Raw genomic sequence first — 11,176 nt, forward strand, 5'->3', positions numbered from 1 at the left:
GCTTCAACTGACGTGAAGTATAAACAATCACTCTACCCTCCTGCATCAAGACACACCCAATACCGATTCGATAAGCATCACAATACACTGTATAAGAACCTAAAGCTGAAGGCAAAACTAGAACTGGAGTTGTGGTCAAGGAAGTCTTGAGATTCTAAAAGCGATCCTCACAGTCATCTGACCACCTAAAAGGATCACCCGTCTAGGTCAATTTGGTCAAAGGCGATGCAATAGATGAGAAAACCTTCACGAAGCGATGATAATAACCGGTAAAGCCGAGAACACTCAGAATCTCTGTAGCTGAGGACGGTATAGGCTAACTCTGAACCGCCTCTATCTTCTTTAGATCTACCTGAATCCCCTCACTAGACACCACGTGCCCCAAGAACGCCACTAAGCAAATCCAAAACTCACATTTTGAGAACTTGTCATAAATCTTCTCCTCCCTCAACCGCTTCAACACAATCCTCAAATGCTAGGAATGCTCCTCCTGGCTACGAGAGTACACCAAGATATCATCAATGAATACTATGACAAACGAATCGAGATAAGGTAGAAATACATTGTCCATCAGATGCATGAATGTTGCTGGGGCGTTGGTCAGCCCAAAAGACATTACAAGGAGCTCATAATGACCATAATGGGTCATGAATGTTGTCTTTAGAATATCCGAGTCCCGAATCTTCAACTGGTGATACCCAGACCTCAAGTCAATCTTAGAGAACACCTTCGCTCCCTGAAGCTGGTCAAATAGATCATCAATGCGTGGCAAAGGATACTTGTTCTTGATCGTAACTTTGTTCAACTACTTATAATCGATGCACATCCGTATAGTACTTTCCTTCTTCTTCACAAACAGGACTGGTGCACCCCAAGGCGATACACTTGGTCTAATAAACCCTTTATCAAGAAGTTCCCGAAAATGCTCCTTCAATTCTTTGAACTCAGCGGGTGTCATACGATACGGTGGAATAGAAATGGGTTGAGTGCCCGGCACCAAGTCAATACCAAAGTCAATATACCTATCGGGACGCATGCCTGGTAGGTCTGCAGGAAACACATCCGGAAAATCTTGCACCACCAGAACAGAATTAATAGGAAGAGTATCGACACCAACATCCCTCACAAAGTCCAAATAAGATAAACAACCCTTCCCAACCATCCGTTGGGCCTTCAAAAATGAAATCACTCTGCTGGGAACATAGTCTAGAGAATCTCTCCACTCAATCCTTGGCAACCCCGGCATCGCCAACATCACGGTCTTAGCATGACAATTCAGAATAACATGACATGGATACAACCAATCCATATCCAAGATCACGTCGAAATCAACCATATTAAGCAATAAGAGACCAACTCTAGTCTCCAATCCCCAATAGTCACTACACATGACTGATATACACAGTTTACAACAATAGTATCGCCCACTAGCATAGATACATGAACAAGTGCAACTAAGGACTCAGGGGGCATATCCGGATAATGAGCAAAATACGATGATAAATACGAATAAGTGGAACCAGGGTAAACAAAATACATAAGCGTCCATGTGGCATACTGAGACAATACTTGTGATAACTGCATCTGAAGTAACAACATCTGGTCAGGCAAGAATAGCATAGAATCAAGCCTGACCTCCACCTGATCTGCCTCCCCCTCTAGGGTGACCTCTAGCTGCCTAGGCCCCACCCCGAGCTGGCTGGGCGGGTGGTGAAGTAACTAGTATGAACAGCCAGACTCCTCTGCTGCACTGTACCTCCCGGGCGACGAGGACACTGCCTCCACATATGCCCAAACTCCCCGCACTCGAAACAACTCCCCGGTGGTCGGTGCTGGTGGTGGGGACTGAAGGGGCCCCTGAGTACCGAGATAACTGCTAGAAGGACCTGGCATAGATGAATCCTGAATCGATGGAGCATTGGACAAACTCTAAGCTGGAAGGGCACTGAGAGATGACTGACCCTGACGAGCACTGTACGAACCATGACTGGATGATGTACCACAGTGAACTGGACGAGCCATATGAGCGGGCCTATTAGGACGACCCTTGTTGTGATAGGACTTGCCAGAAGAAACACCACTGAAACCACCCCAACCTCGAGGCCTCTTGGCCTCCCTCTCCTCACGCTTCTGAATATGGACCATCTCTATCTGCCGAGCAATATCAACCACCTTCTCGAAAGTAGCACCAGATACCCTCTCCCGAGTCATAAGCAACTACAACTGATATGTGAGGCCATCAATATACCTCTTAATTCTCTACCTATCCGTGGGAACCAACCAAACTATGTGACGGGCCAACTCGGAAAATCTCATCTCGTACTGAGTCACAGACATACCATCCTGACGTAGCTCCTCAAACTGTCTGCGCAGCTCCTCCCTGCGAGACTGTGGCACGAACTTCTCTAAAAAGAGAATGGAGAACTCACGCCATGTAAGTGGTGCTGCACCGACTGGCATGTGCCTCTCGTAAGCCTCCCACCATATGAAGGCAGACCCAGTAAATTGAAAAGTAGTGAATGAGACCCCACTAGTCTCCAGAATACTTGTCATCGCTGGCACCTATCCAAAAAGTCCCGGGCATCCTCAGACTCAGCCCTACTGAATGCTGGAGGCTGGAGCCTCCCAAATCTCTCTAGTCTCCTCTACTCATCATTAGTCATAACGAGGCCCACTTATGCATGAGCAACTACTACCGGTTGGGCTGTTAGTACCCCCGGTGTCTGAAGTCCCTGCATCACCTGCTCTGGTGTACGGGCGGCGGGAGTCTGAGTACCTCCCCCATCCTGAGAAGTGGTTGCCGCAGCCGGAACAGAAACTGCCTGAGCAAGACTGGTGCACACTATCAAAATCTGAGTCAAGGCCTCCTGAAGGCCTGGAATCACAATGGGCACAAGTGGTGCCTGTGCTGGCCCCACTGGAGAGACTGGTGGATCTGCAGGTGCTGCTCTAGTTGTTGTACGAGCTGCACCTCTGCCCCTTCCGCGGCCCCTACCGCGGCCTTGACCTCTCATAGCCTTAGCTGGTGGCACTGGTGGTTGTCCGTCCTGTTCAGTAGCACGTGTCCTTACCATCTGTGAGAGAATAGAATGCAGAAGTTTAGTTACCGAAATCTACAAGTCAGCATGACAAGAATACAAGAATGTGAAGTTTTTTAAGGGTTCGGCAGCCTCTCGAAGATAAATACAAACATCTCTGTATCGATCCGTAAGACTCTACTAAACCTGCTCATGATTCGTGAGACCTATGTAACCTAGGCTCTCATACTGACTTGTCATGACCCAAAACTATCCTGTCATGATGGCGCCTAACGTGGTACTAGGAAAGCCGACACTTCAAAATATTTCCAACACTTTTAAATAAATAATAATAATAACACAGGTTTAAATATCTGTGAAGCTCATCACTACTTTCAGCCCATTATTTAGTCTTGTTACTTACTGAGTTGGTTGTACTCATGCTACACCCTTCACTTCGTGTGCAGATCCAGGTGTTTTCGAATACGGTGGATGTTGATTTCTTTATGCAGCTTGATCGTTGGAGATTCCAAGGTAGTTGCCCGGCGTTCACAGACCTTGTCTCTCATTCCCTATCTTTCCGCTTTATGTATTTAGTTTTAGTCTTTCATAGACATTATTTCTAGACTTGTATTGCATAGACGCTCATGTACTAAGTGACACCCCGATGTTGGGAATTTTCGTATTGGGTTTTGACTTTCTATTAATATCTCTCAGAAATTTCATGACAATGATATATGCCAGCTGAAGTACAACAGTAATGAAACCAAGTGAAAAATCTCAGAGCAACAGTCACTTTAGTCCTCCCATGCACTCCAACCTCACAGTCTCTCATTCCTTACAGTCTCCCATTCCTATCAATCGCTTGGCACTCGACACTCCGTAGGTACCTACACTCACCGGGGGTGTGTACAGACTCTAGAGGGGCTCCTTTAGCCCAAGCGCTATAACAAGCCAATCATGGCATAAATCAATAAAACATGTTACGACGTGCAGCCCGATCCCATAAATATCCTCACAATCAGGCCCTCGGCCTCAGTCATCAACCTCTCCAACACATCTTTGACTCGTGAATTAGCCTCCAAATGCCTCGAATCTATCCACAAACAGTTCGATACAATCAATATGGACTAAAGGAATTGATTCCTTAACAAAATACTAAGTTATTAATCAAAGTCAAAAGTCGACTTAAAAGCCGGCCCCTAGGCGCACATCTCAAAATCCGATAAAAGTCACAAAATCCGAAAGCCCATCCAACCACGAGCCCAACCATACCAAATTTACCAAAATCCGACACCAAATCGCCACCCAAAACCACAAATCAAACTCCCCAAATCTCTAGCCTCAAATTCCCAAATTCCACCTTAAATACACACAAACTAGGTGGGAAATTCAATGGGGAAACAAGATTATTGATTAAAAATGAATACAAGGTACTTACCTCAAGAAACCCCTCGAAAATCCTCTCAAAAAATGCCTAATCCCGAGCTTGAAATGTTCAAAATGAAGAAAAATCACGAACCCTTGAAATTAAATGTTCTGCCCAGCCTTTTCGCTTATGCGGTTCATTTAGCTGCTTCTGCGGCACCGCTTTTGTGGTTAACCATCTGCATATGCGGAAGTCACTAATGCCGACCAACCGCTTCTACGGTCGCAAATCCCGCTTCTGCGGGTGCGCATCTGCGCAACTCGTCCGCTTCTGCGAACCAGCCTCCCCAAGCTTTCTTCCGCTTCTGCGATCCTCCATGCGCAAGTGCGAGTATGCACCTGCTGAATTCTTTCCGCACCTGCGATACACCCAAGGCCATACCAAATCTCGCTCCTATGCCACTCCAACTGCACCTGCGGCTGAACCATCGCAGGTGCGATCACACTAAAGAACTCCCAGCTTCAGCAATGTACTAAGTCCCATTTTCAATCCGTTAACCATCTGAAATCAACCTGAGGCCCCCCAGGACCTTAATCAAACATACCAACAGGTCCTAAAACACGATACGAACTTAGTGGAGCCCTCAAATCACCTCAAACAACATCAAAAAAATACAAATCGCACCCCCAATTCAAGCCTATTGAAACTAAGGAAATTCCAACTTCTACAAACGATGCCAAAACCTATCAAATCACGTCTGATTGACCCCACATTTTGCACACAAGTCGCAAATGATACTACGAACCTACTCCAACTCTCGGAACTACAATCCAATCCCAGTAATAGTCAAACTTCCAAATTTCTAATTTTTGCCATTTCAAGCCTAATTAAACTACGGACTGGAATCACAATCCGAACGCGCTCCTAATTCCAAAATCACCCAATGGAGATAACGAAACCATCAAACTCCATTCTGGAGTCGTTTACTCATAAGTCAACATCTGGTTAACCTTTTCAACTTAAGCTTCCAACTTTGAGACTAAATGTCTCAATTCATTCCGAAATCTCTCCAGACCCGAACTGACCACCCCGGCAAGTCACATAACTTCTATAAAGTACATAATGAGCAGTAAATAGGAAAACGAGACTACAACTCTCAAAATGACCTACCGGGTCATTACATTATGCTGAAAATGAGAAAATAATAATTTTTATTATTATGTATATTACAAGAATACTATATGCACTAAAAGTAAAGAATGGAATAGTATCCTATAAGCATATATTGCATCTTTGAACAATATACTATAGTATTATATTATATAAAAGAACAATACTGCTGAATTTTCCTCTAGTTTCATTGACTGCCTACCAATAGCTGCAAGCACCTGCTCAAACTTGGTCTCTACAAAAAGCTTCAAACCCTGTAACTCCTTCATTACCTCAGCATTGGTAGGTTCGAAACCACCTCCAGTACTTTGATGCATACTTTGTGTCTTTGGCATATGAGTGCCAAAAACCTGAAAGCTATCAGGCTGACTGTCAATGCAATCAACTTCAATTTCAAAGTTTAGACCACACACATAAAATAGTTGCTTCTCAACATCAGTTGGGGTGATGTTCTTTAGCTGCAATTATTAATGACACTAGTTAGAAATAGAAATGATAACAAAACATGGAAAGATAAAAGATCTCTATTACCATATGATACCAATATGGTATACATGTATACCAACAGAGTATATCATTGCTTTAGGATATTGCTACAACTACCTGTGACTAAACTACTGTACCAGAACATTAAAAGATGCAATAAAAGTATGAGAAAATTAAAGTATAGGTAGCAATAAAATTATAAGTGGCATAAAAGATCCATATTACCATATGATACCAACATGGTATACATGTATACCAAAAGAGTATATCATTGCTCTAGGATATTGCTACAGCTACCTGTGACTAAAATGATATACCAAACCATTAAAAAATACAATAAAAGTATGAGAAAATTAAAAGTATAAGTAGCAATAAAAGTATAAGTAGCAGAAAAGATCTCTATTACCATATGATACTAATATGGTATACAATCATTGCTCTGGGATATTGCTACAACTACGTGTGACTAAACTACTATATCAAAACATTAAAAGATACAATAAAAGTATGAGAAAATTACTTGCTCGCGTTGCAAGCTAAACATTCGCAAAGCAACTTACTCATTCTGTATTTGACCTTTGACTACCCAATTCAGAATTCGTGGAAGTTTGTTTCCAGTATGATCAACAAAGTGACCATCCAAACTTGGGTAGCATTCATACAACCAAATCTGTAAAGCCAACGGGAAGCCATCGAATCTATAAAAAGAAGGCTTATCTTGAAACTTGTTGGAACACAAGTCGATTGTAAACATCTATACCCCATGGATAATTATTAAAATCACCGCACTCAACCAAGTCAATGTAAGACCGTGAAATAACCTTTGTTTTGAGTAGAGAAAGTAAGAAGTTGTTCACAAAATAAAGAACTACTATCTTCAACGCATCATCATCTGTCTCTCATTTCTTCTTCGTAAAATAGTCTACTAGGTGGGCCAATGTCACATATGCAGTCCCAATTTTTTTTGAAATCAATCTATTCTCTGGTACGCTCTCTATACTTGTATCACCCTTACATTTCAGCCCAGTAACGAGTGTAAATTCACTAAAATCAAAGCGCAACCTAGAATCACTTACTACAAATCACATCTCATTTTTCACCTCATGGTGTACTTCTCTAATAAGTAAATGGTGCATAACCGAATCTGCACAATAACTAGTGGCAGATCCAAAAAATATCCAAAGCATGTTTTCTTAAACATCTGAAGTTGCGTTTGTGTTAAATTCTCTTTCAACGGATGAATGACATTGCAGTTGGTATCCCAATCTACCTTTGGTTTATAATCTATGTCCATAGGCATAAGAAAATCCCAACACTGCAAAACATGTTCATATAAATAATTTCAAAAATAGAATACACTTAAAAATGCAACTAAAACAACCAAAAATGTTACAACTACCATATGATACCAACATGGCATATAACTATACCAACAGGGTATACAGTTTTACTGGCTAATTCCCTGCAACTATAAATGACTATACTACTGTTACATAACAGACAAGCATAAAGAGAAAAATCAAAAAAGGTATGTAGCTATAAAGTATTTTGAAGATATTGTATGATACTACTATTATTAAAAGAAAAACAAATAGTGTACCGATTAAATACAACCAATACAGCCAAAAAGGATCCAAAAGCATATGATACCAATATACTAATATAGTATATAACTATACTAACAGGGTATATAGTTGTACGGGGTTGTACCAACAACTGCCTATAACTATAAAAACTATTACATAACACACATACTCTATGTCCGTAGGCACAAGAGAATCTCAACAACGCAAAACATGACTATATAAATAATTTCAGAAATAGATTCACTTAAAAATGCAGCTAAAACAACCAAAAAATGTTACAGCTACCATATGATACCAATATGGCATAAAAATATACCAACAAGTTATACAGTTCTACTGGTTAATTCTCGCCAACTATGTATGACTATTCTACTATTACATAACACACATGCATAAAGAGAAAAATAAAAAAATAGTGTACCACATATTAATATAATAAAGTATTTTAAGATATTGTACTATACTACTATTATTAAAGAAAAATCAGATAGCGTACCAATTAAAGGAAGTTAATACAACCAAAAAGGTATGATACCAATATAGTATATAGCTATACCAACATGGTATATAATTATATGGGGTCGTTCCTGCAACTGAGATTCCAACAAACATATGGTACCAATATATTATATAATACCAACAAGGTATACAGTTATACGGGGTCGTTCTCAGTTTTCACAACTGACTATAACTATAATATAATACAAAAGCATACAAGGAAATAAAAAAATAACAATGTACTATATGTTCTAAAGCACATGACCTAATTTTAAGAAAATTACCTTATGTCACGACCCAAAATACCTTCGGGACTGTGATGACGCCTAACATTTCACTTGCTAGGCAAGCCAATGTTAGAATAATATTAGCCATTTTAAAATAATTTTAAATTAATTAATAATAAAAAAACAAATGTGAAAATAAAGTCTGATATAAAGTGAATAATCCATATTAATTGCGATGTCTAAATACCATCCCACAACTGGTGTCACAAGTGCACGAGCTACTAGAATAATATAAATAAAGGTTTGAATGAAAATGAAGCTGTCTGAAAGAAATACACAGCTACGATAAAGTAGAAGGGGATTTCAGAACTGCGAACGCCATACAGCTATACCTCAAGTCTCCTGTGGATAGCTGAATCCGAGCAAATCTACTGTACGCCACTGGGACCAACTCCGGTATCTACACAAGAAGTGCAGAGTGTAGTATGAGTACAACCGACCCCATGTACCCAGTAAGTGCCGAGCCTAACCTCGACGAAGTAGTGACGAGGCTAAGGCAGGTCACTTACATTAACATGTACGCAATAATAATAATAATAATAATAATAATAATAATAATAATAATAATAATAATAATAATAATAATAATAATAATAATAATAATAATAATAATAATAATAATAGAAATAAAACATGTAACTCATTTCAACAGTTGAAGCCAACTCGGCAGTCATAACCAATTATTATTTCAATCAGTTTTCGTTGTGGCGTACAACCCGATCCCACAATATATTCATATTCAATTCCGTTGCGGCGTGCAACCCAATCCCACAATATATTAATTTTCATTTAATCCCGTTGCGGCATGCAACCCGGTCCTCAATATATCTTTCAATCAATTCTGTTGCGACGTGCAACCCGCTCCTCCAATATATTCATTTCAATAAATTTTATTGCGGTGTGCAACCCGCTCCTCTAATATATTCATTTCAATCAATTCTGTTGCGGCGTGCAACCCGCTCCTCCAAAAATATAATTTACCAATTCTTATAAAAGAAATTACTCCAATAAATACAACAATTAATATAAAATTATAAGACAACAAACATACAATAATTATAATTTATTTAGAAATAAATGATGGCACGTAGCAATTAATTATGGAAATTAAGGAGAAAATAAGCAATTTAATAATTAGTATGCTAAATGTCAAGTAGCAATTAAGTCACATAAATCAAATAAGCACGTAGCAATTATAGCATGGATTCAAGGCATAATATTGAGCAAGAAATATGAGAAAAATAATTAATATAATAATTAAGTCATGATTTAAAATAATTTATGATTTTCAAATAATTAGGCAAACAATTAATTCGATGACGTATAGACACTCGTCACCTCACCTATACGTCGTTCACATGAATTTCACATAACAAATAATTCAATGGTTCTATTCCCTCAAGTCAAGGTTAACCACGATACTTACCTCGCTTTGCAACCAATTTCAAGATTTCAATAAACCTTTGCCTCACGAATTCGTGTCCGAAAGCTTCAAATCTAGGCACAAATAATTCAATATACTCAACACGAATTGTAGGAATTAATTCCATATGAATTTACTAATTTTCCAGATTAAGATCCGAAATTTATTTTAAAAATCGGCAGTGGGACTCATGTCTCGAATCCCGTAAAAACTCACGAAATCTGAGTACCCATTTCGAAATGAGTTCAACCATACAAAAATTATCGAATTCCGACATCGGATTGACCTTTAAATCTTCATTTTATATTTTTGGAAGATTTTTTAAAAATCTGATTTTTCTTCCATAAATTCACGGATTCATGATGTAAATGAGTATGGAATCATGAAATATAATCAATATAGGATAAGGAACACTTACCCCAATATTTTCCTGTGAAAAATCGCCCAAACAATCGCCTAAATTCGAGACTCAAAGCTCAAAAATGAGTAAAAATAGCAAAACTCCCCATTTTTTGAGGGTTTTATGTCTGTGGCGCCTAGGTGGCGTGAGGCGCTGCCTGTGGCATCGTTTCCAGAACTTCAGAAGTCCCAGCGCCAGGGATAGCACCCCACGCTACCCTGGACGCTGATGGCGACAGGAAATATTTTTCGACACGCAAATGGGCATAACTCTCTCATACGATGTCCGAATTCAACGATTATTTTTGCTATGGCTTCAAAATTTCAATACAAATCTAATGCTTTAATCAAAATTGAATTCGGAGCTCACTTTCTTAATATTATACCACTTATTCTTGAAGAAACGACGTCGAAACATTCTAGAATATTCAAATTAAATTCCGTTAATCATCTGAAATCCACCTGAGGCCCTCGGGATCTCAACCAAATATTCCAACAAGTCTCGTAACATAATAAGAACGTACTCGGGTCTCAAATCACGTCAAATATCGTCGAAATTACAATTCACACCTCGATTTGAACTTATGAGTTTCAAACTTTTCACTTTACAAAACCCGCACCGAAACGTATTGAATGAATCCGGAATGATTTCAAATTTGGCGCACAAGTCATAAATGACATAACAGAGCTATTCCAACACTCGAAATCTCAATTCAAATCCGATATCGATAAAGTCAAATTCACGTTCAAACTTTGGAAATCTTTAGCCTTTAGATTTTTAGTTTCCGTTAAATGGCGATAATTCGAGGTAGGGATCTGCGAATTCGATTTCGGACATACGCCCAAGTCCCAAATCACAATACGGACCTATCAGATTTGTCAAAATACTTATCCGGATCCGTTTGCTCCAAACGTTGACCGAAGTCAACTCAAATGAGTTT

This window comes from Nicotiana tabacum, chromosome 12 (genome assembly GCF_000715075.1).
Source record: "Nicotiana tabacum cultivar K326 chromosome 12, ASM71507v2, whole genome shotgun sequence".
NCBI classification, from domain to species: domain Eukaryota; kingdom Viridiplantae; phylum Streptophyta; class Magnoliopsida; order Solanales; family Solanaceae; genus Nicotiana; species Nicotiana tabacum.